At 38.0% G+C, this 17992-nt stretch overlaps 1 long non-coding RNA gene across 1 annotated transcript in view; it reads right to left on the bottom strand.

Moving 5' to 3' along the window:
- Positions 1-7939, bottom strand: part of LOC103665318 — a 76627-nt gene extending 68688 nt beyond the window's left edge. The window contains exon 1 of the long non-coding RNA XR_005833395.1: positions 6574-7939. This is a non-coding gene — a long non-coding RNA (uncharacterized LOC103665318). The remainder of the gene's footprint in view (positions 1-6573) is intronic.
- Between the last annotated feature and the right edge of the window lie 10053 nt (positions 7940-17992).

Below are 17992 nucleotides of genomic sequence, written 5' to 3'. Positions count from 1 at the left end.
TTGTATACTTTGAGTGATACTTAATTTAAAATTTTGTTTCAATCTCTCCAATTGAATCTGGCAAATGTTGACTGAAACAGGATAAAATTTTAAATGTATTCTTCAAAATTCACAAAGATACACAAGTGTAAAATAAATTTAAATAATTATACTTTCAAATGAAGATAGAAGGGGGAAAAAACTAGGCTATACCTGCTAGGGTATATTGGAAATGAAGATATTGGTGCAAAATCATGGTTTTCAACTTATAAGTTCTGAAATTAATAGATGTGTGTGTATCCGTGAGAGAGAGAGTGTGTGAGAAAGTGAGCAAGAGCAGAAAATACAAATACCCCCTAAAGTGTCCACTAACTGGACAAGAAGCAGTGTTACCCCAAAATCAATAGGCACTCCTGGCACTCAGATAATACCATTCTCCAGTAGAAGGAACCAGATCTTTTTGGAGAAAAGGCCAATTCAGGCTAGGACAGGGTAAATACAAAGTTGACCCTAGATCATATTGTTGAGCCAGAGAGTAAGTAAGGATTCAAAGAATGATGGGAACATGTTGAAAGAACACATAAGCTATCTCGAGAGAGCTTCCACTGACCAATTGCCACATTTGAGCACTGAAATAACTAATGATCGAGAAAATTATATCTCAATTAATAAATAGGCAGCATGACCCCATACTGATGTAAACAAATAAAATAGAAAGTTTGAGGGGAAATGGACTGTTTGCATAGCTTCAAAATATTTCCCCCAAAATATTTATCAAATAACATGGGAGAAAGAATAACTTCACAGTGAACAAGGGGGGCAGACACCACATAAATTGCACAAAGTTTACAAAATTAGTAACAGGACAGATATCAGGCATGTGCCACCCGGCAGGACCCAAAAGAGAACACAACACCAATTCAGTGGTGTTCCTGCCAAAGGTGCATAACCTGAATGTAATCATGAAGAAACATGAGACAAATTCAAACTGGAGGACGGTCTACAAAAACAAACAAAAAACAAAACACAACACCTGGCCTGTAATCTTCAAAAGTACCAAGAATATGAACGTCAAGGAAAAACTAAAGAACCATTCAAGACTATAGTTGACCCTTGAACAACACAGATTTAAACTGTGTTGGTCCATTTAGACATGGATTTTTTTTCAATAAATACAGTATAGTACCTTAAATGTATTTTCCTTATGATTTTCTCAGTAACATTTTCTTTTCTCTCGTTTATTGTAAGAATACAGTATATAATACGTATGACATAGAAAATACATGCTAATCAGCTGTTTATGTTATCAGTAAGGCTTCCAGTCAACAGTTCACAACTAGGAGTTAAGTTTGGGGGAGGGGGTCCAAAGCTGTACATGGATTTTCGACTGCACAGGCGTCAGCATACCTAATCCCTGCGTTGTTCAACGGTCAACTCTAAAGAGACATGACCATTGAATGCAGCACACACGGGACCTTTTTATTATAACAGAACATTATTAGGGGGCATCTGGGGGGGCATAGCTGGTTAAGCAGCCGACTCTTGGTTTTAGCTCAGGTCAAGATCTCAGGGTCATGAGAGCAAGCAAGCCCGCTGTCCGGCTCCACATGCAGCGCGGAGTCTGCTTAAGATTCTCCCTCTCCGGGGCGCCTGGGTGGCACAGCGGTTAAGCATCTGCCTTCGGCTCAGGGCGTGATCCCGGCGTTATGGGATCGAGCCCCACATCAGGCTCCTCCACTAGGAGCCTGCTTCTTCCTCTCCCACTCCTCCTGCTTGTGTTCCCTCTCTCACTGGCTGTCTCTATCTCTGTCAAATAAATAAATAAAATCTTAAAAAAAAAAAAAAAAGATTCTCCCTCTCCCTCTGACCCTCCCCATCTCTCTCTCTCTCTCAAATAAATAAATAAATCTTTATAAATAAATAAATAAATAAATAAATAAATAAATAAATAAATAAAAACATTGGGATCACTTGTGAAACTTGAAAGGAGTCTGAATTGAATGGTAGTAGTATCGCAATGTTGTTTTCATGAATTGGATAGCTGTGTTGTGTGTATGTTGGAGAATTTCCTTATTTCTTGGAAATAAATAGTTTGTAAGACTACTTATTTCCCTGGATCTCTGTCACCAAATAGGTGTTATTGACTTGATTTTTCTTTTTCTTTTTTTTTTTTGCAGTATGATAGATACTAAGTGATATTTCACTGTTACTTTAATTTGCATTTCCTGACTGCTTGTGAGTTCAATCGGCTTTTGTAAGATCATTGCCATTTGAGAAAAAAATATACACACACACATATACAATATAATTTTTGGATTTCCAGTCCTACTTGAGATAGATTCCATCCTTAGATTGTAGATTATTTTCCTGCAATTCTCTTGCAGATTTTTCATTGTGGTTTCTTTTCTTCATTTACATTATTAAATAATCTTAAAATTATATTTGTATGTGGTATAATATAGGTACCAAATATTACTTCTAGATTTTTTATAGATTTTGTTTTTGTTAAATAATTCTAACTTCTCCCAACATAGTAAAATACCAGTTTATTGCATTTTAAATGCTTTTATATGCTAAGATCTACTTCTGTACTCCCTTTTGACCCATGTGTCTATTTCTCTATTCCTATGCCAGTGCCATATTGTTTTGACTTGAAGACCTTTGTAGTATGTTCTAATAACTGATAAGAAAGTCCTTCCTTTGCTAGTTTATGTTTTCAAACTTTTTTTGACTATTATTAAGCACCTAGTCTTATCCTTAACCTTTAAAATAATTTTACACAGTCCCAAAGAGATTTTTTAAAAATGCCCTGTTGGTGTTCTAATCTAAATTTCATCAAATTTATATTAATTTAGGGGGAAACTAACATTTTTATTATATTGTCTTCTCATTTAAAAACATTTTCTTACCATTTGTTCAAATCCTGTTTTATGTCATACAGTAAGATTTGGTAGTTTTCTTCATATAGTTCTGTGCTTTTATTTTAAAACTTATTTCTGGGACACCTGGATGGCTCACTCAGTTAAGCATCTGCCTTCAGCTCAGGTCATGATCCCAGGGTCCTGGGATTAAGTCCCACATCGCATCAGGCTCCCTGCTCATCGGGAAGTCTGCTTCTCCCTCTCTCTGCCCCACCTCTCATGCTCTCTCACCCCCCCCCAAATAAATAAAAATCTTTAAAACAGAAAAGATATAAACCTTTTTTCTAAGTACTATACTTTATAATGCTTGTCACTTATGTAAATGCTATTTTTACTCAGTGCTTATTATTAAAATAGAAGAAATGACTGATTCTTGCACAAGAATCTTGTAGCAGTTGTCTCACCAAATTTTCCTATTAATTCTTATGCATTTTTATTTATTGGTATCTTGGGTTTTCTAACTATGAAATCATATCATCAGCAAAAAGTAATAGTTCTCACTTTTTTTCCAGTATTTATATCAATTACTGTATTTTATTGCCTCACTATATTACTAATACCACCCAGTCAGTGTTAAATAATAATGGTGATAGTAGACATTCCTGATTAGTTTCCAATTTGAGGATTTTAGGATATTCACTGTCCAGTTTTAGTACCTAGTCTTTATTTTAATTAATTCTGTAGTAGAACTGGAAATAACCAGCCACACTAGTGATTCGTGTATAAACAAAGACAGGCCTCCAGGGGAGAGTCCATCATCAGGTTAAGCTGCATTCATCCCCTTGACCTTGCAGTTTTCTACTGTCAGGTAAGCAACTGAGCTCTCGAAACATCTATCACAGAAATTAGAAAAATGTCATGAGCATTTTGTAACATAAAGGAGTTTGGTGATTAACTTAAGAAAAACTTGTCTGGCTAGCTAGTTCTGGAAATTTATGGGTTAATTGGCCAGTTGTTTGCAGTCGGCTGGTTAGCAAGTTCGGAATATTTCTATATTACCATACAGGTAAGAAAGCTTAATTTTTAAAATAATGGGACAAATAATGGTTGTCACCTAAAATGTACCACCCCAAATAATTCCCTTCTGCTCCTATTTTACTTATAGTGTAATTGGGAATGGATGTGAACTTTTATTAAATATTCTTCCATATCTATTGAAATGATCATATGATTTGCTGATAGAATAAAGTACATTGCTACATTTCTTATTATTGATTATCCTTAAATTTCTAAAATAAAAAGACTTGATCAAATTTATTACTATTTTGATTCTTTTCCAGATTATTTTTGCTAATACTTTATAATTTTTGCATCTATATTCATAAATGAGATTTGTCTATATTTTCCCCCCTATCCTTCTCAGGTTTCAGTATTAAAGTTATGATAATCTCATAAAATCATTTGGAGACATATCTGTCTTTTTACATGCCTGGACTCATTTGAAAAACAACAGAATTATTCCTTTTTTAAAGATTAGATGATTGTTCTGAACCCATTTGTTCCCAAGTGTTTCGAATAGATCTGCCATCACTTTTCCATTCTCGTCAATAGTAGTTTTCCATGTGTTCTCTGTTCAATCTTGATTATTTATATTTTCCTGGAAAATAAACATTCCCTAGAGCTTTTCAAAATTTTTATAATGAAATCGCATCATCAAGAGTTAAAATGAGAGTAAGCCTCAGAAATGAGAGTCAAATAAAATGAAATGGGAAACTAAATAAAATAAGAGTTAGCCTCAGAAAACCAGCAGCGCCTCTCAGCTGTAAAAGCTGCTTCTCTCCATCATCCATCCGAGTTCCCACGGGCCTCAGTTTGCTGCCCTGGACTGGGAGGAAATGCAGCGGCCGTAAGCGAATTTCCACCAACCAGGTACTGGCCACGGGATCCTCTCAGGATTCCCATTCAAGCCACTCTAATCTCGTCCCTGGACTGTAACAGCCTCTCACTGGTCCCCCTGTGTCTTGCCCTACTGTGGTTTATCCTCCACACAACTATGAGAATATTCTTCAAAAGTATAAATTAGATGAACTCTCTTACTTGGAACTTTCCAAAGTCCCCCACCAAACCAGAAAAAATATCTGCACTTCTGACCACAGCATTCACAGCCCTATGTGAACTGGCCACCCTTGAAACTCTCCGACACATGTCATTCTGTTTGTACCCCCGCCACCATGCTCTGAGCACTCCGCCCTTTCTTTCTCTCTCAGAAGATGCCAGACTTGCTTCTGTCTCTTGCCCTTTCCATCTGCCATTCCTCCTGCTTGCAATGTGCTTCCTCCTTCCTGTTTTTCAGTTCTCACCTCAAATGTTCCCACCTCAGAAAGACCTGACCTGGCCACACAGCTAGAACCCCAGGCACTGTCCTTCCTAACACTGTTTTAGCTTTGTAACACTTATCTCTACCTACTTCTGTGTTTATTATCTATCTTCCCCCATACAATCTAAGCCTCTTAAAAGTAGGGATCGCCTCTGACTGCTATGTTCTTAGTGCCCAGAATAATGCCTGCCCATAGTAAATACCCGATAAATATGTGTGACCAATTACCTGTTACTTTCTAGACAAAATTCTAACCTATGCCAATCGAGTGCTCCATCATCTCACCTGGCTTCGCATCCTCAGGCTCACGCTTCCCTACCTCCTGCCAGGATGCAACTGGGAGCCAGTGTGGAGTAGTGCAGGTCTGATAAACCTTAAATAGTAACCTTAAGGATGTGAATGGTTGGTATCAAATCTTTACCAGAATCCAAATACATGCAGGGAGGGAGGGAGGGAGGGAAGGGAGGAAGGAAGGGAGGGAAGGGAGGGAAGGGAGGGAGGGAGGGAGGGAGGAAAGACAGCAGGCAAGCAGGCATGTGTCAGCGTGGGTGAAGGATAAAAGATCATCAAAGAGTTTGCTTTTTTAGGGGAGGATTCAAGTAAAGAGGATTAGAATAAAGGACAGGAAAGTTTCTATTGCACATGGAAAATTACAACACAAGACAGAAGATATTATAAGTATTAAAGGTACAGGCAAGAAAAGTGTTCTAAGACACTGCTAATTTGCTATGGAAATTTTACATATACATTTTAGTTTTCCAATTAGATAATTGGTTTTCCCCAAAGACAAGAACCACCTGTAATCCTTTCTTCCTTCCTTCCTTATTTTTCTAGAGTCCCCAAAGCCTTGAGTACAGCATTCTGCATGCAGTAGAAAATCAATCAATGCTTATCTAAACAACTAAAGGGATAGATGAGTGTCCAGGTTTCATGGGGTTGGAAGTGGGTGAGATGTGCGTAGTGGATGGCAAAGAAACACTGATGCCTCCTTCTGCAAAGTCAAAATATCTCCATGGAACTAGTCCAAGGACCCACCCAAGGCCAGAGTCAGAATCAAGAATCATGCTTTGGCCACAGAGGAAAAGGCAATAGAAAATCTTTCCTGATGAGATCTGTGTGACACCACAAGTGTACCCGTCATTGTAGAGAAAATACCTGGCCCCTCACCGGAGCTACTGCGTGCTTTCAGCGCAGGAAGATAATTTGCAAGCACCAGAGCAGAAACACTTAACATAATGATGAGCTGAGACTCGCAATCATCTCCCTTTCCTGCCACTCCACTGCGAGCAGGAAAATGGCTGACAGGGTCAGCTGTAAGCACAAGGTGGCACTGAACAGCAGCCGGAGGGAACCTACCTGTTTCAACAGATTCCACGGGAGTGCACTCCCGGAGCATCTGACAGGCGAGGCTAAGTGTCTGGGAACAGCGGGCTGAGGAGGTCGGACCGCCCATCCGTTCCTGATTTGCTTGAGCGTCTGAGCAGCACTTTCCTTGGGGCATGTCAACAGCACTTGTTTCTCCGTACATGAAAGGCAAGCGTGGATGTTTAAAAAGCAAAAGCATATTCTCAATTTAAAAGTGAGAGGAGGAGAGGGAAGATAAAATTCGTGCTTTAAAAACAGGGAGGAAATCATTCTGTGATCAACTATGTGTGTTCAACCAAAAGGGTTTCACCTGAGTGAAATGGTCCTGTCCCCAAACACCTAACACCCTTCACTTTCCTGAGGTCACCCGCCCTCGGGGAAGCGGGAGGATGGAGGTGCAGGTGCTAACTGGTACGGGAAATATGAAGTGAGATAGATTAAGAGATGGAATCATCTAAGCTCCAAGACAGCAGTGATGTTACCAAGATTGAATTCCTTGTCAAATAATCAACTCAATGGGCAGCAACTAGCAGTTTTTCAAGGCAATAATGAAAAGACTAGAAGACATCTGAGTACAGCTATCATAGTAAGGGTATTGTGTCTTGACAATATTTTTTCAGTCATATATACACACTGGATTGTGATGTCAATTATATTTCTCGCTGAGTGGTTGCAAGTCACAAAACTCGAAATGTTATGGTCAGAAGGACAAAGACGGTGACATCACCACTTGTAGGACAAGTGACTGCAAACTCCTGTTCCAAAAAACACTGGGGTTTCCTCTGAAAGCCTAGAAACTTCCTTTCCACAAAAGTAATTGTCCTTTACACAACAAATAAACATTCACCATGGGGCCTGTCCATAGGGAATAGTTCAGGCCAAAAACATTTAAAGGACTTTTTAAAAACATTAAAAACAAAACACACATTTGAAAGTTTCCCAGTCCATTCCTGGGGCTCCTATCTTTGTCCTGGAGGAAATCAAAGCACGTGCACACTCCCCAGAAGAGCCTCTTTGCTTTGCTGTTGGGATCCGTGGGCTACATGCATATCTCGGTTCGGAAGTATTTATGCAAAAAGCAGAACTTGAGGAAGTGTGAGAAACCGCGTCAACTGCAGTGAGGCCTGAAAAGTGCACTGATCTGCCCTAGCAGTAATGCCAAGGTAATAAAGACCGTGGATTAAAAATATTAAGTGCAAAAACACTGCCTTTATAGCTGAAGATTCGCCTCTCAGCTCACTAATGCAGCAACAGGTTCACTGCTGAAAAAAGACGGCCTTGTCATCTGTGACGACTGAGTCCCCTTCTTGCGTCACCAAAACGAACGGGATGGGAATTACCTCCAAATTGCGCGAGTTCAAAATTGCTTAGACTCAGAAGTCTCCCTCTTGCTAACAGGTACTCTTATTTTTTCGGGTTTCTTGCTCTTTCCTTCCCACCCCGCCTCCTTTTTTAAATGAAAAGGTGAACATACATAATTTACTAAGAATCAGACAGCATTCCAACCACTTTGTGAATATTAATTCATTTAATCCTTACCACATCCCTATGAAGTAGGTGCTCTTTTTATAGATGAGAAAACTGTGGTATGAAGAAGTTAACGTGGCTTGCCCAGTATCACACAGAAAATACGCAGACTGCTTCCAGAGGCCAGGCTATTAACCACACCAGTCTGACGCTCATGGTTATGACTTGCTAATAATTGTGCCAGAACCAAAGGTCTTTCAATAAAAAATGCATTGTTAATGTTTATTATGGAAAATATCAAATACATAGAAAGGAAAATAGTATAATGAACCCCCTTGTACCCATATCTCAGATTACCAAACCATTTCCAATCTTGTTTTGTCTAGAACCTTAGCTCCCAATAATGGATTATTTTGAAGCAAATTGCAGGCATATCATTCCATCTAAGTGGAAAGATTTCTTGAATGAGTGCTAGCAGATCTTTTTTAATACAGTTAATGAGATAGAACTCACATACCATAAAATTTACTCAGTTTAAGTATACAATTCAATGGCTTTTAGTATATTCACAGCATTGCACGGTTATTACCACAACCAGTTCTAGAGCATTTTCATCACTCCAAAAAGAAGCCCCATAGCCATTAACAGTCACTGCTCATCCTCCCTCTCCCCTCCCCCAGCCCCTGGCAGCCATCAAGCTCTATGGATTTGCCTGTTCTGGAAATTTCATATAAATGGAATCACACAACATGTGGTTCTCTGCGACTGGCTTCTTTCACCGAGTATAATGTTTTTAAGGTTCATCCATGTTGTAGCATATATTAGTACTCCATTCCTTTTTATGGTTGTATAATATTCCATTCTAGAGCTATACCATATTTTGTTTATCCATTCATCAGTTGATAGACATTTAAGATGTTTTCACTTTTTGGCTAATGTAAAAGTGATGCTGTGAACATTCATGTTCAAGTTTTTACGTGGATATCGGTTCCCATTTCTCTTGGGTATATCCCTAAGAGTGGAATTGCTGCTTAGTATAGTAACTCTATGCTCAACATTTTCAGGAATTGCCCCATGGTTTTCCAAAGTGACACCATATGTATTCCCACCATCGATGTATGAGTGTTGTAATATCTTCACACGCTTACCAACACTTGTTATTATCTGTCTTTTGATCACAGCCATTCTAGTGGGTGTGAAGTGGTATCACATTGTGGTTTTGATTCCCATGTCCCTGATAGCTGACGTTGTGAGTCTTGTTCATGTGGCTAGCAGATTTAAACCCTCAGATTCTCTCACTTGAGGATTCTCTCTGGAACACCTCTTTTAATTCTAAAATGTTTGTTCTCTCTTCTTTTACCAATGAAATGTTCATCAGTTTTGGTGTTCTACTTTCTGCTTTTTCACCCCTGTTCCCCATACTTCCAACTATTTCAAATATAGTATCTAGCCAGAGATCCCCACAAAGAACTACTTTTTCTAAGTAGCTGCTGCATGTTTTATATTCTTCGTAGTATCTATCACTGCCTGAATAATCTTGCTTACCTGTTTATTGTCTGTCTTCCCATACACACACTAAAATATAAGCCCCATGAGGGAAGAGACCCTGTCTTTTTATCACTGTATCCCCGATGCCTAGAAAAAAGTCATAGCTGAAATTCAATAAATACTTGGTAATTGAATGAATAGTTCTAGGTTGTAGAGTTCTTACTCGATTTTGTTATGCTACATTATGTGTACATTTGTGCACTAACCTTTCATAGCTTTTTAAAATAAGGTGCATTTCCTAAGGCTGATCTCTGAAATACAAAAGAGTAAAATATGTCACTCTTCATCACAGCACATTTACAAATGAAAAGCTATCAGTAACACTCTAAATACTTAACACCTATAATTGACATATTATGCAAGACAGTTAAATGGTGTTTACATAGAGACTGGAGTATTACAGGGATGTGTCTGCCTACCATATGAAAAAGAGCAAGACAAGATATGTCTGTGTTACACTATGATCACACATGGGGCTTTTTAAATGCTTAAAGAAGAGATTGTGAGGAAAGAAACTAAAATGTTTACAGGGTTGTCTTTGGGTGGTACAATGAAGAGTCACTGTTTTTCTCCCTTCTTTCTACTTTTCCACACTTTCTGTCATGGACATGTGTTACTCTAATGATAAGAATCAAAACTAATTTATTAAGACAAACTAGCTATAATTTGCATAGTACTCTCATCATAACTTAGAAATAAGTATTTTTGCTGATTTTTATACATTTCTAAAGCAATCATTTACAAAGTAAAAGCATCAGGCCACAATTATTATCCACATTACCAAGTTGATTAGGGGAGTTTTCTCTTTATAGTAATGTTACTGTAATAAACAAAAGATGAATAGAATTAATCTTCAACCCCTAGTAAAGTAGTGGCTCTAAGACAATGATCATCAATGGCTACCAGTCATTATGTGTCTCCTAATGGAAGAACACAACATAAGCTACAAGTACTCTCGACAAGAATTTATCTTAAAACTGATCAATCTTATAGATCAAGTTATCTGTTTATAGGAAATACAAGGACTAGAAGAACATGACAAATGATGTTAAAGGGATGCAAGCAGCAAAATCCAGAATGAAAAACTCCACAGGACAAACAACACATTTCTTTAACAAATAAGTTACAAATGAATAAAATGAGGCAACTCTTTCTGCCCACAGGTCCTGGCCCCATGCTTAAAAAAAATCACCTTTTCCCACAAACACACACACACACAGAGGAATAAAATGAATAGGGAGGTAGGGGGAAGGCTCTTGGAGATTAAAAATAACATAAGAGACATATCAACCAATTGCAGTAAGTAGATCTTCAATTTGATAGTAACTAGCCATTTGTGACTAGTCCAAACTGAGGTGTGTAACTCCCTGATTTCAAACTACATTACAAAGCTATAGTAATCAAAGCAGTATGGTACTGGCAAAAAACAGACACACAGATCAATGGAATAGAAAGCTCAGAAATAACCCCACGCATACAGGAGTAGTTCAATATTCACGAATCAATCAACATGACATAACACATTAAAAAAGAAAGGATAAGAGCCTTATGATCTTGTCAATAGATGTAGAAAAAGCGTTTAACAAAATACAGCACCTATTCTTTTTTTTTAAGATTTATTTATTTATTTTAGAGAGTGAGAAAGAGGGAGGGGGGAGGCAGAGAGAAAGGGAGAGAGAGAATCTCAAGCAGACTCCACTGAGCACAGAATAGAGCACCCATTCTTGATTTAAAAAAAAACAAAAACACTCAACAAGGTAGGGGTAGAAGGAATATACCTCAACATCATAAAGGCCATATAAAAAAGTCTCACAGCTAATATCATCCTCAATGGGGAAAAACTGAGAGGCGTTCCCCTATAGTCAGGAACAAGACAGGGATGTCCACCCTCACAGTTACTATTTAACATAGTACTAGAAGTCTTAGCCCTAGCAATCAGACAACAAAAAGAAATAAAAGGCATCCAAGTCAGCATCCAAGTCAGGAAGAAGTCAAACTTTCACTATTTGCAGACAACGTGATACTCTATGTAGAAAACCAGAAAGACTACCAAAAAATCACTAGAACTCACACATGATTCAGCAAAGTTGCAGGATATAAAATCAATGTGCAGAAATCTGTTGCATTTTTCTAAAGATTTATTTATTTTAGAAAGAGAGCGCACTAGGGAAAGGGGGAAAGGGAGAGTGAAAGAGAGAAAGAGAGTCTCAAACAAACTCCATGCCGAGTGTGAAGCCCAACACAGGGCTTGATCTCACAACCCTGAGGTCATGACCTGAGCTGAACCAAGAGTTGGACACTTAACTGTACCACCCAGGCACCCCAATCTGTTGCATTTCTATACACCAATAACAAAGCAGCAGAAAAATAAACCAAGGAATCAATCCCATTTGCATTTGTACCAAAAACAGTAAGATACCTAGCAATAAATCTAACCAAGTAGTTAAAAGATCTGTACTCTGAAAACTACAGAACACTTGTGAAAGAAATTGAAAAGGACATGAAGAAATGGAAAAGCATTCCATGCTCATGGATTGGAAGAACAAACACCGTTAAAATGTCTATACTACACAAAGCAATCTACACATTTAATGCACTCCTTATCAGCATTTTTCACAGAGCTAGAACAAACAATCCTAAAATTTGTATGCAACTACAAAAGACCCTGATAGCCAAAGCAATCCTGAAAAAGAAAAACAAAACTGGAGACATCACGATTCTGGATTTCAGGCTATATTACAAAGCTGTAATCATCAAAACAGTATGGTACTGGCACAAAAACAGACACACAGATCAATGGAACAGAACAGAGAACTCATGAATGGATCCAAAACTACATGGTCAACTAATCTTCGACAAAGTAGGAAAGAGTAACCAATGGAAAAAAAGACAGTCTCTTCAACAAATGGTGTTGGGAAAACTGGACAGAAACATGCAGAAAAATGAAACTGGACCACTTTCTTACATCATACACAAAAATAAATTCAAAATGTGAGACAGGAAATCACTAAAATCCTAGAGGAGAACATAGGCAGCACCTCTTTGACCTTGGCCATAGCCACTTCTTACTAAACACATCGCTAGAGGCAAGGGAAACAAAAGCAGAAATCAGCTATTGGGACTTCATCAAGGTAAAAAGCATCTGCACAGTGAAGGAAACAATCAACAAAACTAAAAGGTAAACTACGGAATGGGAGAAGATATTTGCAAATGACATATCAGATAAAGGATTAGTACCCAAAGTCTTTAAAGAACTTATCAAACTCAACACCCAAAAAACAAATAATGTAGTTAGACAAATGGGCAGAAGACATGAACAGACATTTTTCCAAAGAAGACATCCAGATGGCTAACAGACACATGAAAAATGCTTGACACCACTCACCAGGATGAAATATCCCCTCACACCTGTCAGAATGGCTAAAATTAACAACACAAGAAACAACAGGTGTTGGTGAGGACGCGGAGAAAAGGGAACACTCTCGCACTGTTGGTGGGAATGCAAACTGGTGCCTTGCCCACCATACTGCTGGGGAACAGTATGGAGGTTCCTCAAAAAGTTAAATATAGAACTATCTACCCTATGGCCCAGCAATTGCACTACTAGGTATTTACCCAAAGGATACAAAAATACAGATTCAAAGGGGTACATGCACCCTGATGTTTATAGCAGCATTACCAACAATAGCCAAACTATGGAGAGAACCCAAATGTCCACCGACTGATGAATGGATAAAGAAGATGTGGTGTATACTTACACACACACACACACACACACACACACACACACACTGGAATATTAGCCATCAAAAAGAATGGAATCTTGGGGCACTTTAGTGGTTCAGTCAGTTAAGTGTCTGCCTTCAGGTCCTGAGATCAAGTCCCACATCGGGCTCCCTCCTCAGCAGGAAGTCTGCTTCTCCCTCTTCCTCTGCCCTTCCCCCTTACTCGTGCACTCTCTCTCTCAAAATAAATAAATAAAATCTTCAAAAAAAAGAATGAAATCTTGGCACTTGCAGTGACATGGATGGAGCTAGAGTATACGATGTTAAGTGAAATAAGTCAGTCAGAGAAAGACAAATAACATATGCTTTCACTCTTATGTGGAATTTAAGAAAGAAAACAGATGAACATATGGGAAGCGGGAGGGGGAAAGAGAGAGGAAAACAAACCATAAGAGACTCCTAATGATAGAGAACAAACTGAGGATTGATGAAGGGAGGTGGGTGGGGGATGGGCTAGATGGGTGATGGGTTTTAAAGAGGGAGGGCGCTTGTGATGAGCACTGGGTGTTGTATGTAAGTGATGAATCACTGAATTCTACTCTAGAAACCGATATTGCACTGTATGTTAACTAAGTAAAATTTAAATTAAAAACTAAAATAAAATAAGAAAAAAAGATAAAAAGAAATAAGCCCGTGCATATATGGTCAATTAAGTCTATGACAACGGAGGCAAATATACGCAATGGAGAAAAGACAGTCTCTTCAATAAATGATGTTGGGGTAACTAACTAGATTGCTACATGTAAAAGAATGAAACTGGACCACTATTCTACATCATATACAAAAATATATTCATAATGGATTAAAGACATGAATGTAAGACCTGAAACCATAAAACATCTAGAAGAAAACATGAGCAGTAAGCTCTTTGACATCAGTCTTGGCAATATTTTTTTGGACAAGTCTCCTCAAGTAAAAGCAACAAAAACTAAAATAAATAAATGAGATTACATCAAACTAAAAAGGGCTTGCACAGCCATCAACAAGAACAAAGGAAGCCATCAACAAAACAAAAAGGCAACCTACTGAATGGAAGAAGATATTTGGAAACCATATATCCAATAAGAGATGAACGTCCGAGATATTAACTTACATAATTAATATTTTTTAAACCCAATTAAAAAATGGGTGGAAAACTTGAATAGACATTTTTCCAAAGAAAACATACAGATTGGCAATAGACACATGAAAAGATGTTCAACATCAGGAAATGCAAATCAAAACCACAAGGCAATACCACCTCACACTGGTCAGATTGGCTATTATCAAAAAGACCAAAAATAACAAGCGTTGGCAAAGATGTGGAGAAAAGGGAACACTTGTGCACTGTTAGTGAGAATATAAACTGGTGTAGCCACAGTGGAAAACAGTCTGGAGGTTTCTCAAAAACTTTAAAAATAGAACTACCATATAATCCAGCAATTCTACTTCTGGGTGTAAGAAAACGAAAACAGCAATTTGAAGAGATACATGCACCCCTATGTTTATTGCAGCATTAGTCACAATAGCCAAGATACAGAAGCAACCTAAGTGTCCGTCAATAGATGAATGGATAAAGAAAATGTGGTATATATGTATATATGAAATATTGCTCAGTCACAAAAAAGAATGAAATTCTGCCATTTGGGACAACATGGATAGACCCAGAGGGTATTGTGCTAAGTGAAATAAGTCAGAAAGAGAAAGACAAATCCCATATGATTTCATTTATATGTGGAATCTAAAAAACAAAATAAAGAAACAAACAAAACAAAACACACACCAGCTGTTGGTTACCAGAGGGGGGAGGGCTTCAGGAAATGGGCAAAAGAGGTAAAAGGGGATTATGAAATACAAACTTCCAGTTATAAAATAAATAAGTCATGAGGATATAATTTATAGCATATGTAATATAGTCAATAGTATTGTAATTACTCTATGGTGACACATGCTAACTAGATTTATCATGGGGATCATCATATAGCATAGTAATATAAAAATATTAAATCACTATGATGTACACCTGAAGCTAATAGGATATTGTATGTCAATTATACTTCAACAACAAAAACTTGATGTAAATATATACCAGATTTCAAATACTTAATATGAAAAGATTGTATAATATCTGATTAAAATATTTTATACTGATAAATACTGAACTTATAATGGTAATATTTTTGATAGATTAAATAAAACATTAAATTTTACTTTTTAAATTAGCATTAAAATTCATATAATAGATTGCATTATATTTCTACGATAGTCTGGCATTATTGATATTCTTCAGATTCTGATTTAACATAAAAGTTGTTATATGAACATATAATTGTCCATTTGGTCATTGCTTTAGGTGTGATAATAGTATTGTGGTTATAGTTGGTTTTTTTTAATCGTCCTTACCTGTTAGAGCTCTGAAATATGTAGGGACAGTAAGATATTATAACTGGGATTTGCCTCAAAGTAATGTGAAGGAGGACAGTGAGGAAGGGTATAGACATATAAGGCTGGCCATGAATTGATCATGTTGCTACTAGGCAGTGAATATGGAGTTCTGTGCATTAGTCTCACCACTTTTGCATATGTTTGACATTTACCATGATACAAAAAGTTAGAAGGGGCCAACGTCAGGGTAAAGCTACAACTGTGAGCTTACTTTTAAGAAGAGCAAGATAAGGTGGTGGGGGGATGGGGTAACTTGGTGAAGGGCATTAAGGAGGGCACATGCTGTGATGAGCACTGGCTGTTACACACAACTGATGAATCACTGAACACTACATCTAAAAGTAATGATGTACTATATGTTGGCTAATTGAATTTAAATTAAAAAAATTAATAATTAAACAGAAGCATTAAAAAAAAAAAAGAGCAAGATAGTAAGTAGTGTGACATGTCACAGAACCCCAACCACTCATGCTTCGTTAGAGACTCCCTTAGTGGCTACCCCATACTTGATCTCGAGTCCTCCTTCTGTACTCAAACTCCTTTCTGCTATTTAGCTCTTACTTTGGAAACACATCCTTGACTTGATTCTCTTATCCCAGATCCTCTTGCTGATGGACTTTAATTTTGTATTTCAGTTGCTATTGCTGGGTACAAGTCACCCCAAAACTTGGTGGGTTAAAACAACAACAATCATTTTCTCATTCTCTCTCATGGATTAAGCAGGTTGAGCTGGGAACTTCTCAGTCTATCATGTGGTTACAGTCAGGAGGTGATGGAGGCTAGAGCCATCTGAACACTTCTTCACTCTTGAATCTGGCAATCAATGTTGGCTGTTGGTTGGGATGTCAGCTGAGGCTATCAGCCAGCACACCCACGTGCAGGCTCTCCATGTGACCTGGGTTTCCTCATAGCATAGTGGCAAGGTTCCAAGAGCAAGCACCCCAGTAGTATCCCAGGTAGGAAGTCTATACACTTTACAATCAAGTTTAGGAATTGACTTCGACCATAGTCACCAGACACCCACATCCAAGGGGAGAAAAAATAGGTCCCACCTATTGCTGGAAGAAGTGTCAATGTCACATTAGAAGATGCACATGTAAAATGGACATCTTGTTGCAGCCATCTTTGAAAATTCAGTCAGCCATACTTCAGATTCCCCTTGGTATGTACATTTTTTTTCCTCTGGCACTGACCAGTTTCCAATTATCAGGAAGCCAAAGAGCACTTTTCCGCTTAGAACTATCATCCATCTGGTCCTGCTCAGCTTGCAGATTCCCCATGGCAAATCATTCCAGCACAGGTACTGCCTGATCCCAGACTTTCGGCTCTACCCTTTACCCCTCACCATGCCTCCCTCATCTCTAGCCCATTTCAAAATGTATAAGGACATAACATTAGCATATAACACTGCTCACTTGGAACACTGCTCATATACTCTAGAAAATACTCCATCTTTACAAACCTGATCCAAGAAATACAAACAGGCAGATATGAAATATGGTGGTGATAGGCATGCTTAATCAAATTTTAAAATTATTCAATGACATGTTTGTGTCATTATTATATAATGGACAATAAAAGTCCTCACTGTCAGTAATCCTAAAAAGCTTACTTGTAAGTACCAGGTCGAAAAAAAATCATTCTGCACAGAAGATTCCTATTACCAGAAACATTGTGGCACCCTCTGCTGTCAGGAAACAAAGTTTAAAGGTACCCGAGGTTCATTTTCCTTGAAGGACTCTCCAGCATCCTTTAACTATAGGCTGTCAATCATCTTATCCAGATGTAAAAGCATAAATCAGAGGCAGTGGGGAATTACAGGGCTTAATTCAGGCAAGATAGTAAAGAATGAAAACCCAATCAGTGTGTGTAGCTTAATGGTAATATGTAGGAAAGAAGCTAGGTAGAGAATCTCAAGAGATAGCAGATATCAGAGACCACAATATAGCTATCTTTCTCTAAACCTTTTACATAAGTTAATCTTGACAAATTACCCATGAAACACAGAAAGGTTAAACAAGTTGCCCACGGTCACACAGCAAGTGAATGGCAGAGCCAAGATACAAACCCCAGCAATCTGTCTCCAGAGCCTGAGACCTTAACCACTCTTCTCTACTGCCTAATAAACAACGATGATTATTAATGGGGAGGGACTTCTTTGAATGTAACAAGAATTATTATTAGGT

This window comes from Ursus maritimus, unplaced genomic scaffold (genome assembly GCF_017311325.1).
Source record: "Ursus maritimus isolate PB19 unplaced genomic scaffold, ASM1731132v1 scaffold_8, whole genome shotgun sequence".
Classification (NCBI taxonomy): Eukaryota; Metazoa; Chordata; class Mammalia; order Carnivora; family Ursidae; genus Ursus; species Ursus maritimus.
Note: the sequence above shows the minus strand (reverse complement) of the source record. Positions and strands in the feature narration are given on the sequence as shown.